Source organism: Amblyomma maculatum, unplaced genomic scaffold (assembly GCF_055883805.1).
Source record: "Amblyomma maculatum isolate TAMU_Amacu unplaced genomic scaffold, ASM5588380v1 scaffold_27, whole genome shotgun sequence".
Taxonomy (NCBI): domain Eukaryota; kingdom Metazoa; phylum Arthropoda; class Arachnida; order Ixodida; family Ixodidae; genus Amblyomma; species Amblyomma maculatum.
Window position 1 is genome coordinate 47,275 of NW_028146752.1, and position 22,946 is coordinate 70,220.

The following is a 22,946-nucleotide window of genomic DNA, read 5'->3' on the forward strand; positions in this document are numbered from 1 at the left end:
TGAGGCGTGGACGCAATACATTGTACTCAAACAAAGAGTACAAGCTCTGGTGCAGGTGAAAGTGGCCGATCATAACTTGCGCCTGACGAAATCTTTGCGCCAAGACGGCAGGTCAGCGACGCAGTTTTGGAGGTACATCAGCTCCTTGGACAGAAGCACCCAGCCCTCAGCTCAGCTCACGGACTCTGCAACGGGATTGCCAGTGACGAACATGACGGAATGCCTCACCGCCCATTTTGCCAAGCTGTACGGACGTACAACTACTCTGGAAGTCAAAGCCTTGAGTGGGCCGTCACCGTCGTGTATTGGCCCTATCGCAGACCTACCGGAAACAAGGGAGCCGGAGTGGACCATCTCCGGGCGTACGCTAGATCGGGCCTTGGCGCGTCTGAGTGCCAGCACTGCTACGGGGCCAGACGGACTGCCAGCACGGGTGGTCAAGATCCTCGGTCCTGAGGCTAAGGAACAACTAGCCGAGCTGCTGACGAGTGTCATTGCAGGGGCGCAAATTCCTGATGACTGGCGGGCAGGGAATGTCATCCTTATCCCAAAACGAGGTGGGGACGCGGATCAATTAAAATCGTACAGGCCCCTTACAGTCACCAGCGTTGTGTACAGAGTGTTTGCGCGCATCCTGAAGGATTGGCTGAGTGGCTGGGTAGAATCGGCTGGCCTCCTGACCGAGCTCCAAAACGGTTTTCGCCCCGGTCGCCGCTTGGATGATAATCTGTTCATACTAACGGAGTGCGCGGAGATAGCGAGGAAGGAGGGGCGATCGCTGTGGTTTTGCTTTCTTGATGTTGAGCAGGCTTACGACAACGTGCCTCATGAGGAGCTGTTCAGCCGCTTAGGGGAACTGAAGCTTCCGGAGCGGCTGGTGCAGACCATTCGACGCCTCTACGAGGACAATAGGGTCGTCGTTGTTCGGTCCTGCTGTATCGGAGCCCATCACCGTGATGAGGGGCTTGAGGCAGGGGTGTCCCCTATCACCCCTCCTGTACATCCTGTACGCAGCAATCATCGAGCAAGAACTACTCAGGTCAGGCATCGGTTTCCGGCTGAGGTACTCTCCCCTTGGCATGGACGACACTCGCCGACTACCGGGCTTGGCCTTCGCGGACGACCTTGTCTTGATGGCGGAGACACCCCAGGATCTGCAGAGTCTTCTGGATACCTGCCAAAATGAGATCGGTCGCCTGGGCTTGCGGTTCAGCGCTAGAAAGACCACGGTTGTCCAGCTGGCAGAACTTGACGGGGCGGAGACTGAGCTGATGCTTGGAGGAGAGGTACGTTTTTATCCGAAGCTCGGGAACCAAATACTTGGGAGTGGAGCTCTGCGACTCTGCAGCCATGTATTCCCGGCACGAGGCCAAGTTGCGACAGACTGCACTGCGAGCCCAATGCGTCCTGCGTCGTCGGTGCCTCTGGGGCTGCAACCGGTTTGTGATGGTACGCGACCTGTGGAAGATGGTCCATCTCCCAGGTCTAACGTTTGCGAACGCAGTTGTGTGCCTGGCAGCGGATACCCGTGAATGGCTGGAGCGACAACAGCGAGAGGTTGGCCGCACGGCGCTTGGATGTCATGGCCAGGTGGAAAACGAGGCAGTACAGGGAGACGTAGGTTGGTCCACCTTCGAGGCTCAAGAGGCGTACAGCAAGCTGGCGTTCTACGGGCGTCTTCGCTGCATGCCTCGAGCGCGTTAGGCTCGCCAGGTGTTTGACTACCTGGCTGCCAACTGTCTCCGCACGCAGTGGACTAAGCGCTTGTACCAGCTGGAAAAGAAGTACGGCTCTTTCCAGAATCATATCGACACCGATTCCGCAACAAAATGGGCAGCGGAGGTCCGTCGGCGTGTCGGGGCAGCTGAGAGCGAAATGTGGTGGGACGCAATGAGCAAGAAGACCACGCTCGCGTTGTACAGCCGCCATAAATTAGCTCCCAAGCCCGCAACACTGTATGACAACAGTGTCGGGAGTAGCCTCCTATTCGAGGCAAGAGCGGGGGCTTTGCGGACCCTGGTGTACAGAAGCCGGTTCGACACAACTATACACGACACGGCGTGCAGAGTGTGTGGTGCGGCGGACGAAAGCGCAGAGCACTTGGTTATTCACTGCCAGGGCCTCCAGCCGCCACAACAAGAGGGAGCCACGTTCCTGAAAGCGCTTGGCTTCTCGACCCCAACTACCAAGCAGCCGCAGGAAGAGGACGCGGGCGGCAGCGTCAGAGGGGGAGAAGCGCCTAGCCGAGTGGTGGAAGACTGTGCGCCACCGATAGGAGGTGTTTGGTGGCAGCTACTGCTTGTGTGTGTGCTTGTGTGAGTGACCGATGTGACCTATGTACGCGCGTGTGTGCAACTTCGCAACTCAGTGTATGCGGAACTGTGTAACTCTTCTTTTTTTTTCACCCTGGCCGGATACTGTGTGAGTGTCCACCCGCTTCAAAGGGCATGGCCACCAGTTCATCATCATCATCATCAGACGGAGAAAGTACCCATCATTCCTTGCACTTGCCCGCGCTTTTCGTGCGCTCGCGTCGTCTGCTTTGCAAGCCTGCAGCCTTTCTTCCCTTTGATATGGAGGTTACACCAGCCGTTTACGCAATTATATCCTCCTTGCTCGAAGAGCCGAGCGCGGACACACACGGTAAGACTCCTTCAGCACTTTCTTTAATATGGAAGAAAACTTCGGTTCACGTACCGAATGTTTGCAGTCTTCCAGAGCCGAGCTGTAACGTGCGCGGCTTTGAGTTTACACGGACGATGGACATATAAATAGTTGATTCTTGATTCTTCGACAGATTAGTCGGAACTGCTGCTCTCCGACTCGCTGTCCTCAAGCAAAGTGAGCGCAAGAGCGCGACGCGAATCACCATCCATGGCGGCGGCAAATACTGATCGTCTGCTATGGAGCGGCGCGTTGCAGAGACCAGAACACCGTAACCAGAAGCCAACGCGGCGAGCCACCGAAAATGGATGCGCTAGCTGGCGCATGCGCAAGCGTCGCTCGGAAAGTCACGTCACGTCACGCAAACTTTCGGTCGGATTGGGCAGTGTGACGACTGGCGCCGGAGAGCGGGCCTTTTGCGATGACAGGAACCGACTTCCGCGAGAGGGCGCGACGTGCAACAGGGATGCCACGTTCGCCGCTCTGCGCCTAGCGGCCGCGGGGATAGTGGCGGTACAGATCAACGCTAATAGAACTAAGATCTTAGTTCTATTAACGTTGGTACAGATGAGGGTCGCGGTTCTCTTTGGAGCTATTTTCACACGCTACGCAGTTGGTGCGATATTTAATAAAGAGGCTACTTATTCCAAGTTCTTAAACTGATCCCTGCCATTCCTTTACGTTAATCTGGAGACGCCGTTCACGCTTGGGTAGTCCTACGGAGCAGCGCGCGATGTTAGAATCGTTATTTGAAAACTCTTTAACATTTCTTCTTCCTGCGGACAGCCATAAATCGTCCAGATGAGCAATTTGTACTTAATGCTTCCAACGAAGTGGGATGTTTTGCATTCATTCTTCCAGTAAGGGAATAAAGGCTACTGCCGAAGAGCGCTATTAAAACGCGGAGAAAAACAGTATACATGCGAAGCAAAGCTTGTAAGGCCTCTTTAGAAACACCTTATATTTTTACGAGCCTTATTTACGAGCTCATTTTTCATCTTGTGCCTATTAATACATAACAACGTTTATCTTTAATCGCCAGTAATCTGTAACATATCTCTTTAATCGTTGTCCTTTATGTGCCCTAATCACCACTTACAGAAATGACAAATACAGTGTGCGAAAATTTAAAGGACTGCGGTTACCGGCAAAAAAAAAGACCGTATACACGACGCAAGCATTTATTTTTTGTTCGTGATTAACAAATACATATATCGCGGACATTTGTTTACGTGCCGCTCACCAAAGGCTGAACCAGTTGTACAGATGCAAAAAAAAAAGGTAAAGTACAGCTAGGGCGCAATACTTCAGATAAAATATGAAAAATTAAACCTGTCACATACGTTTACGAGGGAATACGTTCATATATTGGGCACTTGAGTGCGGACGCTTTACTGGCATCAAATTGTACTGAGCAAAAAAAAAAAGCACTTATAATTGCGCCTCGTATTGGCAGGTATGATGCAGTTCTTGGCGCGCACCGAGAGAAAAAAAAATGCGAAAATGATTGGGCACCTAATGCGCATGCAATTAATATAAGGCCGAATTCAAATGCGGACATTAATGCCTCTTTATTCTTCGAGTGTGTGGTATGAAATGTGAATAATCGACTGGATATACTCTCCAACTACTGCTTGCCAGACTACAGTCTGGCTACTTGCCGCGGCTACTCTTTGCAGAACTAATCAGGCTATAATTGTTAACAAGGTTGATATTACATGTGGAATACTTCCAAGGGAATTTAATTGTTTTCCCTTTGGAAACTTTTGTCGTGGTTCGCTTACTTCGCAAAGAGAGAAGCCGCAAAAACACGTGAAATTTAATTACTTCAAGTGTGAGCTTTCTGGTGCTCCTGGTAGGTAAAATTTTTGAACTTCCACATTTTACAGGAAGGTTGAAAAATGTGAAGTGCAAAGGCGTCCAAAAGGACCGTACACCCGAGCCAAAGTTTTGGGTAAATTTCTACCTAGATTCGAGCCAGGCGCGTAGCCAGGGGGGGGGGGGGCTTATGGGGTTCAGCCCCCCCCCCCCCCCCCCCCCCCCCCCCCCCCCCCCCCCCCCCCCCGAAATGTTTTCGTGCTGTCATGCACCACCGACCAAAACAACCACCGGCGCTCGAAAGCATTCTGGGTTTTGTCTACAATATCTTTTTCCGGTTCGTTCGAAAATACATTTCGGCACGAACATTACGAACTTGGGGACTACATTTCGTAGCAACACCCATGCAGACGGAGTCACGTAAAGCCAGGAACCATTTCCGAGCACTAAGTTTCAAGGGCGTTTAGATAGCGAGCGGGCTCGTCGCGTCAACTCCTGCCGGCCGCGGAGGTGGGGGTGGACGACGAAACAAGACAGGTTTCCATTCCCGCTCAGTGTTTCAAAGGCGGTATTTCCCTCGCCTTCGACTCCCCGCTTCCTCAAAATCCCTGTGTCTCTCTTTTGGGGCTTTCTTTTTTCTCGTGCCTTCTGCAAATCCTCACCGTGCTGTAGCAGCTCTTAGTGGTACTCCCTCGCCCTTCTCCCCGTACACTATGCTCTCTCCGTGGTTGCGCTTTTTGTTTGTGGTTGTTTTTTTTTCGTTTTCACGCTTCTTCCTACGCGCCGAAGAGAAGGAGCTGAACATTGGCCTAGAAGCGTTTTGGTTTTTTTATTGCATCTCGCTTTTTTTTTCCTACACCGCTCTACGCCGCCCTACGCATCTTGCGGACGCCTGTGAGCGACCGCGACCAAAAGGCATCGAAGCGGCGCCGATGGCGGCGGAGTGACCGTTTGTCTCCTGATGAGGCGCCCAAGCCCCCTCCCCTGCCACCCCCTTTTTCGGGATGGAGACGGAGACGAGCTGCGCTTTCAGACCTTAATCCCCCCTAAAACAGAAACTGACCTTGCGGGCGCCGGTGAGCGACCGTGACCAAAGGCACCGAAGCGGCGCCGACGGCGGCGGAGTGATCCTTTGTCTCCTACTGCGGCGCCCAAGCCCCTCCCCCCCCTCTCCTTTCGCGATGGAGACGGAGAGGAGCTGCTCTTTCAGACCTTACTCCTATTGGCACCCGCGGCGACGACCACGGGAACCTGATCTTTTGTTTAAAGGTTCAGAGGCGCGTCGCCGATCAGCATTGACCCTGCTCGCCGACTTCTCGAAGAAGCGGGTGAACTTCTGAGAAGTAACGCCAGGGAAATGACCTCAGCCAACGGACGACTTCTCCGGCTACTTTACCTTAGTGAAGGGTTTCCACCGCCAGCATGCACAAAATTGTCATCGACATCGGAGAAGCTAGCCCTCGCCACTGAAAGATGTGAGAGGAGGCTCAAGCACCACCCTCGGCAGTGGGCGGCATCTCAAGTCCATGCTTGTGCCCCGCTGATTGGACTGTACAGATTAAACTTTGTTTCCCCAGCTAGGGAATTGGGGATAACCTACCATATTTAAACGGCAGGTTGTCGCCACCGAAACTCCTTTTTCGTCAGATCATTTAAAAAATTGTATAAAACGTTTCTTCTTCACTTCTACTCCCTGGCTGCTCCTGCTCCTTCTTCTCGGCTTCCGAGCCAGGACCCGGGAACATCGGCTCGGCGAGAGACATCTCAGGCGAACCAAGGGCGCCCCCAGCACGCAGCGAGGTCTAATGAGGTGAAACACCGTGGTCACTGTCGTCATGTCACAGAAAAGAATTTCAACGTTTTTTTCACCTGCGCCAAAGCGTCCATGTCAAGGCACTACTAAAGGTAACTACGTTCTTAGTTATTTTTTCTACTTTGACTTCTATGCAAGACGACACATTGAGACTTGTTCTCGCACCCGGGGGCTGACAAGGTCAGCCAGAGCGCATGCGTTTTTCTTGTGTTGCCCCCACCATCACGCGGCGCATTTCGGTGCGCGTTCGTTTTCCCTGACCGAGTGAATTCTGCCTGGCAGCCCTTTGAATGCTTTCTGGCTATGGCCGTTCGAGTTGCAGCACGAAGGTAGCTGCTGCTGCGTCCAATCTTGCTCACGCGTGCATTTTCACAGCGAGTTTCCGTTGTCATGGGATGAAATATGTTTATGTTCGTGCGCGCATTCAGCCATGCTTCTTCGAGTTAGCTCTCCGATGTGTTGCTATCGCGTTCATTGCTTCGCCTTTCCGGTGAAATTATGGGTTTTTCTAAACATGCCCCAGAACTCTTGAAACCACACCATTTGTCCATTAATTCATTTATATATAAGACAGGGAAATAATTTCGATAAGTACTTGTTTTGTTTATCATAAAAAAGACTGACAGCTTCACAATTCGAAATGTCGCATGACTGACTGACCATTTGCTGTCTTTGCGTTCGAATAACCGGTGTTTTAAAAACAACTAGGGCTGCGAACGTTGTGATAGAGTGCATAAATATTCTGTAAAGATTGTGCTTAGCGCCACTAATACATTTGTTCTACAAAAATTTATATGCTTCACCATAATCTATACCCTTCTTTAATTTTGGGTACAGAATAACTGTTGTCGCTGTGCAGGCAGTTAAAATTTACATTTAATGTATTGATTTTTTCATTCTTCCTCTATTATTCTACCCATATGGTGCTGTAGCGACCGAAGCGTGGCGATCATAGCTTTGTTCTTGCCTAGATCGTCTGTCTTTCTGTGCTTAAACTTTACTATCTGTGATTGCGCAACATGTTTATGTGCCTTGTTTGACGCGTCATATGCAGTGACTTTGCTTAGTTGCATAGATATATTGGAAACTTGTACGTATATTTAAATGTCATGTTGCGAGGTTTTGTGCATACATATAGTGAAGTTTGTTTCCAGTTGTAATTTTTTGCCCTTATCAAGTTGTATCATCTCATTTATAATATTCCATTATATCTTCGCATTTGTATGTACATATGTTTCGGAACTCTCCTGCTTTTTCTGTGCGCTCTCTGTTGCGACTATAACTTCACTTAAATTACCCACAGTATACGACCGGTGACAGGTGTTCCTGTGCAATAAATGGAAAAAAGGACAGCGTCATTGGCCGTTGGACGTGTACAAAAATGTAAACAAGCGTCTTGGATGACAGATTCAATAAAGCATTTCCCGTCAAAGTGTTCATTTCTTGGCCTTTACGTTTTCATATCAGCGGTACGCACTGCTTTGCTGGTTTCGAACAGATATAGTTCTAGATTTCGTTTAATATTTTCTGTACTTATTCAACAGACAGAATCAGGGAAGCATTGATGTCAGTTATTTCTGCCACAATGTTTGTCACATACATATATGTTCTTTTATAATAAAGTTAATATTTTACATTTGTCTTGGCAGTGCGTACTGCGTGGCATTCAAGAATTCGTTTGCAGCACCTAATACACAATGGCTATTGGCTATTGGCTGGAATTAATCATATTTGATCCATCGACAAATTCTATATGGAGGAGGACGCGCTGCAACGTGAGCCCCCCCCCCCCCCCCCCCCCCCCCCCCCGAACAAAATTTCTGGCTACGCCACTGCTTCGAGCCTATGGTGCAGTTTTTGTTCGTGGCGAAAAACCATGCCTGCCTCACAACCTCTCTTTTGCAGAAGGATGATCTAGCGGAAGCGAACTAGGCGTTTATTATAGCCTCTGCATCCTCTATTTTCCGTCGTTCTTTCTTTTTCAAAGCTTTTCTTTTTTCTTTTTTTTTTTTTTCATTTCGTATGTGCACCAAAACAGGACTAGTGAGATCTTCTGAGGGCAATGACTTGCATATTACCGGTTGCTTGAGCACGCAGAATAAAAACTACCTAGACATTTTTTGGAACAATTAAGTCATTGTCAAACTATGTGCATTAAGAATAGCGCGCATCTCTGGGTATTTAAAGCTACCCGTTACAACAATGTTCCAGCTTATGGAGAGAAAAGAAAATGGTTTGTTCTTAGATTAGTGTACAGTTTTACAGTTGACTCTTAAATTTCGACGCTTACATATCTTTATGCGCGTTCGATTGCAGCCTGTTTGTGCACTACTTTCCTCTACCCAGGCCTTCATTCGGTTCCTTCCTTTTTTTATTGTCTTTCATATATCTCCATATTACTTCGTCTTTAGCCGCCTGCCTTCTTCTCCGTCGTGCGTTTGCCGTGCCGCACGAAAATTCCAAACCTTTGTTCACATTCGCGGTCGCTCTTTTCACTGCGCTGCGTACTTTCCACCAACCCCTTTCTCCCTCCCTCGACACGTCTTTTTTTTTTTTTTCCCTGTGCAACCTTTACTTCCCACTTCTTCCACCTTTCCTGACCCACTGTGTTCCGTTATTCGGTAGCCCTTTACCTGGAGTGGTGTCATTCGTTTTTCATGTCCGACCTCCATGCCACATTTAATTCATTCGAACTGAATACCGACTTCTCTTGTGGCTTCAGGTGACGTAGTGTAGTTTGCGCGTCAAACAATGGAATGTACCATATTGGACTATTTTGGTAATGGGGTCACTGTGACCAGCTTTAGTCAGCGCTCGAACGCAACGTGTTACATGTTCGACTTTTTCATACGTCCTGTCTCCACACTGCCCTCTTTTCAAAACGAGTACATTCTGCGATTTGCTGATGACATTGCCTTGCTAAGTAACTCGGGGGATGAACCGCAAATAATGATTGATCACCTAGACAGGAAAAGTAGAAAGGTATGCTTAAAAATCAATATGCAGAAGACTAAGGTAATGTTCAACAGCCTCGGGATAGAACAGCAGTTTACGTTAGGGAGCGAAGCACTGGAAGTAGTAGGCGAATATGTCTACTTAGGACAGGTAGTAACCGCACATCCGGGCCATGAAGAGGAAGTAACAAGAAGAATAAGATTGGGATGGAGTGCATTTGGCAAGCACTCGCAGATTATGACTAGCAGCTTACCGGTATCTCTCAAGAGGAAAGTATGCAACAGTTGCATCTTACCTGTACTCACCTATGGGGCTGAAACGAGGAGTCTAACCAAGAGGGTTCTACTTAAGTTGAGGACAACTCAGAGGGCTATGGAACGAAAAATGGTAGGGGTAACATTAAGAGATAGGAAGCGTGCAGAGTGGGTCAGAGAAATAACTCAAGTTGCTGACATTCTAGTGGAAATTAAGAAGAAATGGGCATGGGCAGGACATGTAGTGCGAAGAGAGGATAACTGATGGTCGCTTAGGGTAACAAACCGGATTCCAAGGAAAGGAGAGCGCGTAGCAGGGGGCGGCAGAAAGTTAGGTGGGCGGATGAGGTTAAGAAGTTCGCGGGGGTCAAGTGGATGCAGCTAGCACAGAACCGGGTTAATTGGAGAAATATGGGAGAGGCCTTCGCCTTGCAGTGGGTGTAGTCAGGCTGATGATGATGATGATGACGATGACGACATTTCTGGACGTCAATGAGGTGCATTAGGAATGCTAAAGTGAGCTGTACGGCGAGTGAAGCGTGCTGTGCGAGTCTGAATTTGTATGCCCTCTCCAACATACATGGCAGTAATTGAATTACGGTAATACAATTACTGTAATTTAATTACTTTTTCTAGTAATTTGTAATGTAATGAATTACTTTTTCGGTTTGGTAATTTAGTAATGTAATGAATTACTTTTGGCAGTAATTTCGCAGCAAAAGTAAATAATTCCTTTCGAAATTACTTTTACTTAAATGCACCACTACTCCTTCAATAGACAACAAGTAGAGTGCTGTAAAAGCAGGAACGACGTGCCACAAGCCGAAGCCAGCGTAACGGGTCGGCAAAATGAGACAAAATTGAGCAAAACAGTGCGCCTAAGACCTCCTGTGTAGCAGTTCACAGTGCAGCTATCCCATGGCAACCTTTCTCCAAGTAGCAGGAAACAAGGTGTCTCAAGGGAATGCCGAAGGGACAGATGGTGCAAGAAGGCCGGAGTTGAAAACTAGTTGGAAGCGCGGCGTGTTGCTTCAGCTAGGGCACAGTAATTCCTGGTTACACTCGTCACCACGGGGCGAGGGAGGGTTTGGATGGGGTAGACAGGCAGAAGGGTCCATGCCGTCAGCCACCGTGGCGTGAGCATTACTAAGGTAATGTTCAACAGCCTCGGGATAGAACAGCAGAACAAGGTGCCGTGGACGACTCTTGGGACTACTGAAGCAAAAAATAGCCTAGCTTTTTCGGGACCTTCAAATGGCGGAGACAGCTCCGGTCCAACAAGACGCTGGGTTCGCCGCTCATTTCACGACCGTTCAATCATGCTTCTGCTTTTGTTGTTGTCACTTTTTTGCGGTTGTCTCATTTTTGCAACGTCAAGTCCTGTAGGAAAGAGGGAATTAAGGAATAGTTCTCTGGGACGGAATTTGGCGGGAAGACGAAAGAATGTGCTTGGTTCGTCTCTGGAGAAAAAGTTGTTTTGTTTGCTAACTTTACTTAGTTTTTGCATAGATGAAAACAAGAAAATAATTTAAAAGTAATTGAATTACTCAGTCGAAGTAATTGCATAGTAATTTCATTACTTTTTAGGAGCAGTGATGAGTAATGTTTTTAATTACTTTTCTGCGATTTTCAGCAAAATAATTAGTAACGTAATTTAATTCCTTTTCAAAAGTAATTTTGCCATGTATGCTCTCCCAGCTGCTTTCTTCAAAGCCCAACTCCTGTCATGTTGCTTCCCCGAGGTGTTACCGACGGCCAAAATGGAAAATAAATTAGGTGATTGCTAACAGTACTGAGCCCTGTTAACCCACATATTTGTAAAATCTTGTCGCGAATAGCTCGAGGCGACGCACAAGAAAACAAGAACACGGTATCCGCCCGCCGCACAGCGCGCATACGCGGGCGCCCGGACGGCTGACACACCAGTTGCTGGTGGCACCCTCTGCGCTGCGGCGCCTCCGTCCACGGCCGGTCTCGAGGCTCTCCCTCGAGACCGGCCGTGCTCCGTCATCGCAAAAGCGGCCCCCCGCTCCCATGCATTTCGCGGCGCGGTCGGCACACTGCCCAATCTTCTAGAACACTATAGCGGAGCAGTTTTGACTGCTCCGCTATGTCGGAGCGACCCTTTCTCGGCAATTGCTCCCGTTTTGCGTTTGGAAGACGCGATCCGTGTTCCGGATCTGCGTTTGGAAGACAATTGCTCCGAAAGGAGCAGAAAACGTTGCTCTGGAAGTGCTCCTGCTCTGCGATTGGAATTCACCTGAGCAGTGTGTTGTCGGCAGGCAACGCAACACTGCCATACATGTACCATATTCATGCTTCTGGGTTATAGAGAGCCTCATCTGTTGGTTTGCCTTATATGTGAAATTGCCTATGTATCTAACTATTCCGTGATCCCCTTCGAGTACAATATATATACCTGTAGTAGCAATGACCTTAGTAAATTCTGTATACGCAACAGGTAGTATGTTGATTGGTCTGTAATTTTTCAAGTCCTTAGCATCCCCTTTCGTAAGGATTAAAATAAGGCTGTGGCTAAAGGTACGTCCGACGGACCCAGTGCGTTTTTCTTCGGGATACGTCGGACGGATCCGGGAAATATTTTTCAGAGGTACGGCGGACGGACCCGATCGGTAGGAGATCGTCCGACGGACCCAACGCATTTTTCTCCGATATGGGCCTTGGGATCCGTCGGGAAAGCCGGACGGATCCGAGACATTGACCTTGTCCGAGATCCCCAGATGTGGTTGTAGCAACAACATGGTAGCCAAATGTAGCCAAATCGAAGTTGGTATGAGGTGTAAGGTATATCTTGGCGTACGTGCGAGGTGCAAGAAGAATGTACTACATACTGCATGCGTGAAATGTGAAATTACAAATAGTGCCTAGAATGGGTGATATACTACGTGATGGCATGATGATAGGTTTACGTGAGTTGGACCGCGGCAGGGTTGCAAGCGCATGTAATCGCGGTGTTGACGGCCAGCCCGCTCATTTGGTCCTCGTTATCATGTGCATTAACGTCTACGGCGGTCGTTATGTAATTATGTAGTTTTGATTCTTCAAAGTTTCCTCACTTCCATCTGTGATGAGATGCGTCACGTAACGCATCGCTTTCTGCTCGCATTGAGGTTTGGTGCTTTCAAGTACTACGTAGTACATATACAAGCGGCGCTGAAAAAGCTGGGTACCGCCGGCGTGTCTCTAGCCCAAACACCGCGTCATTCGTGTTTGTTGTACAACTGGAGATGTGGTTTGTGCTTACCGTGAGATGCTGTGATGTACGGATTACGTCCTACGAGAGTGCTGTGTGAGACTACGAAGAGTGCTGTGATGAGTGCGCTGATGTCCGGACGGACATCAGTGTGTCCGTTTATGATCGACGATGTTGCACGTGCATGTCAGTGTTTATTAGGTGCAGTGGTAATTTATTTACACGCGCTGTGCAAGAATCAGACGAAAATAAGTCATCGACAATTTGTTAGCCTGCACTACAGAGCTCAAAACTCGGAAAATAGGAATGCACATGATGCAGTTTTCGCATGTTGGAGTGGACCGAAAAATAAGTGCCCATTCCCACACCGCCGGGATGCGCATTACTACGGGTGAAATGGTTCAGGTTTCTGTAAAATAGCTGCCTGGCACAGCACCTTCCTACATTTTCAGGCTTTGTACTACTGTTGAAGGCCACTTTATCATTAATAAAGGAACGAATATGCTTTATGTGTTAATGACTAGTGCTTTTTCAACATATGTTCATTTTTTTTTTCGTTTTTCCTTAGTTTCCTTTGTTTTTCATGCTAGACAAACACAAATAGTACACTTTTAAACTTGTCAATCCAAAGCTGAATATCAATATTTGCCATGCATGTCACAGCTTTAATGTTAGAAAGGTTGACGTGTATAGCATGTACGTACATGCTGCGACATCTTAGCGGCACATTCGGCTACTTGCCCCAGGGTCGTGATGTTTAATGCCAGTGATGGCAGTCGCACTTTGGTGCAGGTGAAATGCAAATGGTTCTGTTTCCTGCAAGATGTCAACGCAAAGTACAAAGCCCGGGCAGTCAAATTAGTCTGGAGCTCTCCGCTACAGTATTCTTCATAGCTACATAGCTTTAGGATGTGAAACCCTACATGCCACAGGTAGGCTGCATTGTTTTTTAGATTTTGTAAACTCTCATCTATGTTTTGCAACATTTGGCTAATTTTAGTTCTCAAACAGTTGTTAAAGATGAAACCGAAGCAGTTCTTGGCATGGTTTCCTGCTTGGATTAATTTGCTAATTACAGTTCTTTGAAACTTGCATCAAAGCTGGACAGTTCAAATAGCAGGCAGTTGAATTACACAAATGATGTGGATCATGCATTTCAGTTCTGACAAATGGAAAGTAACGGTCTCCTCCTTGCATGCATAGGTGCCCTTAGACAAATACATACTCGGGTGTGTGATTGTGACGCATATCAAGGGTCAACAGAAGGCCATGTGGAGCCAGTGTGATATTCTTCATGAAGGCTAAAGTAAAATTGTACAACAGCTGCCCATGCAGAAAAAAAAATGATCATTTAGTGTTTGATTAACTGACCATAAATAGCATCTTACTCGGAGTATGATGTGATATATAATATCTGGTTTAGCATCCCAAAATAACTACGGCTATGAGGAACACAACAGTTGAGGGCTCCGGTATAATTTCGACCACCTGGGATTCTTTTACATGCTCTGACACAGCACGGTGCATGACGGCCTATTGTTTCGTCTCTATTGAAATGCCCTTGCTGTGGCTGGAACCAAATCTGCATCTTTGGGTTCAGCAGCCAAGCATTCTAACTACTGAGTCAGCACAACGGTGCTCAGTATCAAAATGCATGTCATTAAATTTCCTTCTAGCCCGTGGTTTCCTTCACAGAACTAATGCATACAAGGAAAAGTAAATAGCAAGAAAACACTTTTATTGCACATTCTATTCACATTTCAGCAAACATTCTCTAGGAAAACATTTCTTATAATGTTTGAGTGGAAACCATGAACATCTTACAAAAACAAAACAATGCACTTACTACACTCCAATTGTTAATGGGCAAGGTTGCATCTATGCTACTACACCGCACTGATCACAAAACCACAAGCCCCATCTGCTTTGGCCAGTCACTTGATGAAACGAACGGAGACAGATGTCGCACACCTCAGACTGGTCGTCTCGCAACATATCTCTGCATATGTTGCATTTCAATTTCATGCCTTTCCACTAAGCTTCAACTGTTGCCAGCATTACTAGTCACCCATCTTTTCTGAAATTCTTTTTTACACTGTTGGGATCAGCATCCTTATTAACGATGGTCTCTGTCATTTTCGATGCTATCATTTTCACATCTTCCTCATCTGGAAGAGCGAAGGAAATGACAAGCTTTGAGCAGACAAAAAATTCTCCACCTGTAAGGGTATGGAGTACCAGCGTTAATGGTTCTTGTCTGCAGATCCCACTGTGGATTCCAGTTAATTTACATGCCCTTTGCTACAAACATAATTACTAATTCCTTAATTCATGTCTCTGTTATCTCAGATATACTCATTAGCATACGGTCGTAGGCTGCCCTGTTAGGTGATAGACAACCTGGCATAGACCTCTGTAAGCCTCACGTTAACCAAACTGTACAATCATGCCCCTTTCTTAATCGGAGCTGAAACGTCCTCCCAGAACATATTTCAAATATAACTTTGTAAGCTTGACTTAACAGCGTGTGGCCTCGTGACATTTGGCTCGTGGCACTTTTGGCTTGTGCACAGGGGTCATCTGTTAAATACTGGTTAACATGCATGCATCAATAAGCGCAAGGTGGCCGATATAAGGAAGTATAACATGGAGAAAATTGAGCATGCGGTAAAGAACGGGGGAAGCCTTAAAGCGGTAAAGAAGAAATTGGGCATAGGCAAAAACCAGATGTATGCGATAAGGGACAAGGCGGGCAACGTCATCACTAATATGGACAAGATAGTCAAAGTAGCCGAGGAGTTCTATACAGATCTCTACAGTAGCCAAAGTAGTCAGGACCGTAGTGAGATTGGCGGTAGGAAAAAACAGCCAGACGTTCCACCAGTGACGAAGGACGAGGTCAAGAAAGCACTAGAAACTATGAAAAGGGGGAAATCAGCTGGAGAGGATCAGATAACTACAGATTTGCTGAAGGACGGGGGGGATATCGTGCTAGAAAAACTGGCCACCCTGTATACGCAGTGCCTGGTGTCATCGACGGTACCGGAAGCATGGAAGAATGCAAACATTATCCTCATTCACAAGAAAGGGGACTCTAAGGACCTTAAAAATTACAGACCAATCAGCTTACTGTCTGTTACGTATAAGGTATTTACTAAGGTAATCGCCAATAGAATCAGGACAACCTTAGACTGCAATCAAGCAAAGGATCAAGCAGGGTTTCGGAAACGGTACTCTACTATCGATCATATCCATACCATCAATCAGGTGATAGAAAAATGCTCGGAATATAACCAGCCCTTATACATAGCATTCATTGATTACGAAAAAGCATTTGACTCAGTTGAAACCTCGGCGGTGATGCAGGCATTGCGAAATCAGGGGGTAGACGAGCCGTACGTGAAAGTGCTGGAAGATATATATAGTGGCTGCACAGCAACCATAGTTCTACATAAAGAAAGCAATAAAATTCCCATAAAGAAAGGTGTTAGGCAAGGAGACACAATCTCCCCAGTACTATTCACAGCTTGTTTAGAGGAAGTATTCAGAGACTTGGAATGGGAGCAGTTAGGGATAAGGGTAGATGGAGAATACCTCAGTAATCTGCGATTTGCTGATGACATTGCCTTGCTAAGCAACTCGGGGGATGAACTGCAAATAATGATTGATGACCTAGACAGAAAAAGTAGAATGGTAGGTTTGAAAATCAATATGCAGAAGACTAAGGTAATGTTCAACAGCCTCGGGAAGGAACAGCAGTTTGCATTAGGTAGCGAAATACTGGAAATAGTAGGCGAATATGTCTACTTAGGACAGGTAGTAACCGCAGATCCAGACCATGAAAAGGAAATATCAAGAAGAATAAGATTGGGATGGAGCGCATTTGGCAAGCACTCGCAGATTATGACTAGCAGCTTACCGGTATCGCTCAAGAGGAAAGTGTACAACAGTTGCATCTTGCCTGTACTCACCTATGGGGCTGAAGCGTGGAGGCTAACCAAGAGAGTTCTACTTAAGTTGAGGACAACCCAGAGGGCTATGGAACGAAAAATGGTAGGGGTAACATTAAGAGATAGAAAGCGTGCAGAGTGGGTCAGAGAAATAACTCAAGTTAATGACATTCTAGTGGAAATTAAAAAGAAGAAATGGACATGGGCAGGACATGTAGTGCGAAGAGAGGATAACCGATGGTCGCTGAGGGTAACAAACTGGATTCCAAGGGAAGGAAAGCGTAGCAGGGGGAGACAGAAAGTTAGGTGGGCGGATGAGATTAAGAAGTTCGCAGGGGTCAAGTGGATGCAGCTAGCACAGAACCGGGTTAAGTGGAGAAATATGGGAGAGGCCTTCGCCCTGCAGTGGGTATAATCAGGCTGATGATGATGATGATGATGAACATGCATGAAAAATACATTTTCACACAAACTGCATGGTGGCAAATGGTCAAGTGGTGCACTGCAGATTCTGAAATGTATACCTATATGCATGCAAGGATCGCATCATCACATAACATGATCAAGAGTTCTATCAGTGCCTGTAGTTACATAGCATTCCAATGCCCATTAAAGGACCACCTCAGACAATGGTTGTTGCTACCACAAGACCTGTTCTAACAGCGTACTGACACCATTCCACTGAGCGATGGACATGCATATGCATACCCTAGATAGCTCATGATTGTGGATCTCATTTATTTCTATGACTTCCAAGGAGTTCCTGTCGTCAGAAACCCTACACTTTATGAAATCGGGACAGTTGTCTTGAAAGGTGATGAAAAGAAATAACCAGGTTACCTTGACGAAATGCTAAATTACAGAGGGTGAATATGCTGCATGAAGATACCAAGAAGCTTGTACCACGGCCGGTCTCGATGGAGAGCGCGCTTCTCTCTTCTCTTACGGCCTCTCCAATGGGGTTTGTTTCCACCGGCCGCCGCGCCTCGGTGGGGTCGCCACCGCCCCACTGCTGCTCCTCCGCTACAGCCGTTCACGCGCAAGGGAAACGCGCGCTCGCTCTTCGCTCCGCCCGCATCCGTTGCAACCGGCAGGTCCTAATATTTCACTCCTTATGGCTTATAGGAAGAAGCCGTAATCAGCGTCTGATTTATCGTGTATGAGCAATAAAATAGTCAATAATGCGCGTGCGCGCGAGAGCGCGCGCGCCTTCGTCAGTGCTGTCGCGCACGGTAGAATGAAGTTTCGAGTGCACTTACATCAACACTTTTTGCCCCTAAATTTTTCACAAAACTATATGTACCATTTTATGCAGTGTGCCTTTGAAAGCTGTAAGCAGGTATAGCGCGACCTGACGCTAGTGCATGGCAAACTGTTCAGTGGATATTCTGTCAACCGCTGCCGTTTTCGTTTAGAACAAAAGAGGCACTGACGAAAATTCATAGCACGTCTCAGATTCAGAGTAAGGAACAAAAATTTACGCATACAGTTAAAATTTCAGTTGTCTAGTGAAGTGGGCTGGCTTCGTTTAAAACAAATCAGTAGGTTGAAAGACAGCAGATGTATACGTATAGTCTCGCGACTGACGCACAGTTAGACAGTCGTAGTCAGATTAATACAGTGATAAAAAAATAAAAACATTTAATCAAGGAAATGGGCATAAAAACAGATATGCATAATTGAAAAGAGCAGCAAGCAATAAACAAATGTCCTTCAAAGTTAACACATTGCACTCATTCATCAAAACGGTACATGCGGCTAGAAAATTAGTCTCAAAATCTTTCTGGACAGTTTGTGCAGATAAGAAGCTGGCCTTTCGTTCCTGTCTGTCACCTTCTTAGCATAATTGACAAGAAGGATTCTGAGAAATTTTTCGCATATTAAAGAAGCGGACCTTATGGCATGGCTATTGTCAATGCCTTCCAGGCAACTCAGCAAAGGTGAGTTCTCAAGTGCTGGCTGGATTAAGATTTGAAGGACTTCAAGGACATTTGTGTGTGGAAGGTGCACGACAGCTTTTTCAAAAAAAGACACAACCTTGTCCAAGAGGGCTACAAACTGGTTTTGGATAATGCAGTCCGCTAGAATCTTGTCCTCGCAGAATACTGTACATGGGGCTGCTTCTTTCGCTGGTTCCGAGAAGGATAGCACAAGCGTCACACCCGAAGTCATTAACTTCACAATTAATGTATCCAGCGACGTAAGCTAAACCAGAATACGTGACAGTGGGTAATGGGATGACAGGAGATACCATCACTTCTTTCAGTTCCTCGGTTACTGATTGCGACGGAGCTGAAATGATTTCGTCGGTGTCGGCACTAGGTGCCTAGGCGCGCAATACAGCGCGACATACAACTCCTATAGTCACCTCTGAATAAATCGCACAGAGAAAAGCTTCTATATCCATCATTGAGGAGTGTCCCTTGAGTAACAGTGGCGAATATGTAATAAGCAAAGCATTCTACCAAAATAATGGGGCAGCGATTGCTCTCCAAGGCAGGCATTACCGCACAGATAGTTACAAGGAACTGTTAGCTCAAAAACATACTAGAAAAAGAAAGAAAATATTGCTAGGAATTAGTGCTTGAAATAGATTGCCTGTTTTTTTTTTCATGAAATAATCACGATATCATGTAAACATTTCATTAAACCAACGTTTATTTGCAAAATTAAAATAATGTTTATAATACAACATAAAACATTTGCTGGTCTATAAATTATAGCAAAATTGAAAACAAAACTTAAAAGTGTTTACTCTGACGTTATACTAATACTTTATGTCATGTAAGCATTGTGCAACTTACATTACATTTTATAAAATTATTTTCATCTTCGGTGTTACCTCGATGGTTTCTCATCTAGCGCTGAAAGACGGTTTTGCCATTGTCTGTTATGTTTGCCTTGAAGTAAGAAGCTTCGATGTGATCACTGCTCATTCACTTTTTTTATTCATCTTCTTGTACAGGCTTGGGAAAAAATTCAGATTAAAATGAACAAAAGTAGATACCATGCCGCAATACATATCATATGCTTGTCGAGCGTTTGTTGAGCGACAGTGTTTTTTAATGCAAAGACTCCATTCACGTGTGTAGCACGCTGACAGGATGCCGCTGCAGCATCTACCTTCTGTAATCGTTCATTTAGGGGCTGCACTCACCACGAAACCCGCGGGCGACAACGCGAAACCAGGCAAAAGCCACCCGCCGCCACTGAAGCAGATGCGGAGCGAACAGTGAGCAGGTCGCGCCCCTTGCGGCGGCGGAGAGCGTGACTCAAGGAGAAAAGTTCGCATTGTTCACGCGGCGATTGAGAAGGCCGTAAGAAAGAACGCGCGCTCTCTCACTAGAGACCGGCCGTGCTTGTACAAAGAAAAGTGAGAGTGAAATGGCAGGAGTTTTGAAACATTGAAATAAACTACAAACTATACTTGTCAAACCTGTCATTGAGGAATGGAAATCATGCAGTAATCAAAAACACAACATGGAGGACATTTTAGGTCATCTTCACAAAACACACACCCACACCTCACACACAGCTTCATATTTATGAAAGAGGACAAACCAATATGCAGGGAGTGTGGAGATGAACTAACAATAAACCATATCTTACACGTGCTCCAGAGTCGAGAAAATAAGAGGAAAACATTTTGTACAATTTTGCAACAGATCCCAATTTTCATACCAGCATGATCCTAGGAGAGACGTGCAAATTGCCTGCATTTTTGGTTTCCTAAGATGTTCCAAAACAAGCTACATCCTAGAGAACATTTTAGTCATTACACACAAAATAAATACATTAAACCTTGTTCTTGGTGCATGGCAGGATCGCTTATGCACCATAAAAATCAATACAATGCTGTAAGGTATACCTTGGTTAGCTATGTTATATGAGACAAGCTTTCAGTCTGGTGTGGTCCTTATTCACGTGACAGCGCAGTCATGAGGGTCTATGTCCCAGCGATCGGAAAGCGACCTATTCCAATAATTTTAAAAACTGAAGGCGATTCTACAGATTTCTAAAGACTGGAGTGCTCAACTGTTTTATCAACGTCCGCCTGCTTTGACAGCCTGGAGTGAAACTGTTGAAGAGAATACATTTTTGAACATTTAACGCGTTTTTGAAGGCGTTGCTTTCAATTACGGGGCCCACAAAAAGCAGCTGAATGTCAAAGGCCGCCTAGGTAGGCTTTCTAGCAAGACAGCGGTGTAGCGTGGAAAATTGCTCCGCTGGTCCATCGCTGGCGCCGCTGACTTGAAAGGCAAACTGCACCTGAAACACTGAATTGTGCATGATCAAGGCAGAATTTCTCTAACACTGAGCACTGGTAGCTATCGATTTCGCGCCCATTATTGTGAAAATCTGTCCTCTCTTCGGTCATTGATACGTACACGGTTGAACATTTATGCGCCTCGGGGTAGGCCAGCCGTGGGAACATGGATGCGTGGTTGTAGCAACGATCACTTGCATGGCACACTGCAAAATTCCAAGAGTCAGCTTCTGCAACGAAATGTGCAGCGCACATTTTCTACCGCGTACCTAAGTCCGGCGACGCAATGCATATCGATCCCGATCGTTTCAAAGCTGCGCGGCCGTTCAGTCGGGTCATGCTAACCTCGAGCATGCGGGGGTTTAAACTACATGTACGCAAAATTCGACAAGAAAAGGATGCAGGCTAAGCACTTTAGTCTAGTCTTCCCCTAAATACCAAAGAACATTGCTGTTCACAGGGAATCCGGATCATTCGCGCTTCCGGCTTGCCGGTTGTCTCTTGCGGTGCGATGCAGTAGGTCTTCGCCTCGACGAGTCGATGTGCAGCTCGCCGCAGTAGCAGCGCAGGCCTCTAGTAAATTCGGCATGTCTTCTGCCACGGCTCTGAGGTAGAATTTAAACGAAGAATTTAGCTAGAAACATCCTGTTTCCTCGGTCTGCATGTGAGGAACGAGCATAATGCCATTTCACATACATACTTTGGACTGCCGAATGTTCTGCACGGCGAGGTGTGTGTGTGTGTTGTGCCGGCGCTAGATCTTCGGAGGTCGATGCAGGACCTAAGACAGCGTAAATGCTAGGAGTAGCTCGCTTACATTACGGGCAGATCGAGGTAATAGTTTAGTGCGAAGCGAAAGCTGCTCGTGAATGTGCGTATCTCGATGCCAGCTGGTGGAGCTGGTGCAATATACGTAGCATCGCCTGCAGCTATGTGCGTGACAGCGATGCTTGCCGTACACAATCCTGAGTGAAGACCGTGATCTATGTTAGAACGGCCGGATGCACTCTTCGTAGCAGCTCATCGAGAGTCGCGGCTAGCTGACATCATAGAGGATAAGATTCATTCACGCGTAGCAAGCGGAATGTGGGACGTCATTCTAGTTCACTATAGCCATGAGCCTGTATATCGACGTCCGCCGTATCTTTACGAGAATCGAATGGATTGTATTAACTCTATGGAATGGATACGTCGGACCACAGCCGGTCTCGAGGGAGAGAGCGCGCGCTCTTTCTTACGGTCTTCTCAATCGCCGCGTGAACAACAAGTCTCCTTCGAATCTTCGAAGGGAACGGACACGCGTCTTTCGCTCCCCTTCGACTAGGCGCGTTCCGCGTCAGAGCTCAGCGAGAGCGGGTGCGTGCGGCGCTCGCTCCGGCGAGCTCGTGCGTTCCCGCTCTCGCCGCGCTCTCGTCAGCCTTGACCGTCCCTCACGTATTCGTGCGTCCTGCTCGCCCCCTTCGGGGGTTCAGTCCTCCCTGCTCCAGCCCGCTGGTGCATATCCCCTGGGCCATCGTCCCCATCTCGCTGGCTTCTGCCAACCTTCCTGCTGCCGTGGTGCCCCGGACCCGTGACTTCCCTCGCGCACTTCGTAGCTGCTGCGTGCGAGGTGCGACCCAGTGCTGCAACCGACTCCAGGATCACCGGACCCTCACAGTGCGCCCCTTCCGCCCTCGAGGCGTCGACCCAGTGCTGTGCCGGTGACAGCTGGATTTCCCCGCGGCACACCCCTCGTTGCCTCCACGTTTGCGGCGCGCCCCTGCGTTGGACCGGGCTCATGGCTACTGCGGCGGCCAACTGCAGCTCCTCCGTGGGCGCAGCCCTGCTGGCCACTGCCAGTCTCCCGCGGACTTCACGGTCCGCGGGCCCTGACGCACCCGAGTCCCCTGCCGCTCCTGCGGTCCCCCCGCTGCTTCGCCAGCATTCCCGTGGGCCTTGTGCTCACGGCGCCTCGACGCGCCGCCTTGCCAGCGGCTTCTCCAGCGTCATCCGCCGCACCTCTGCCACGGCA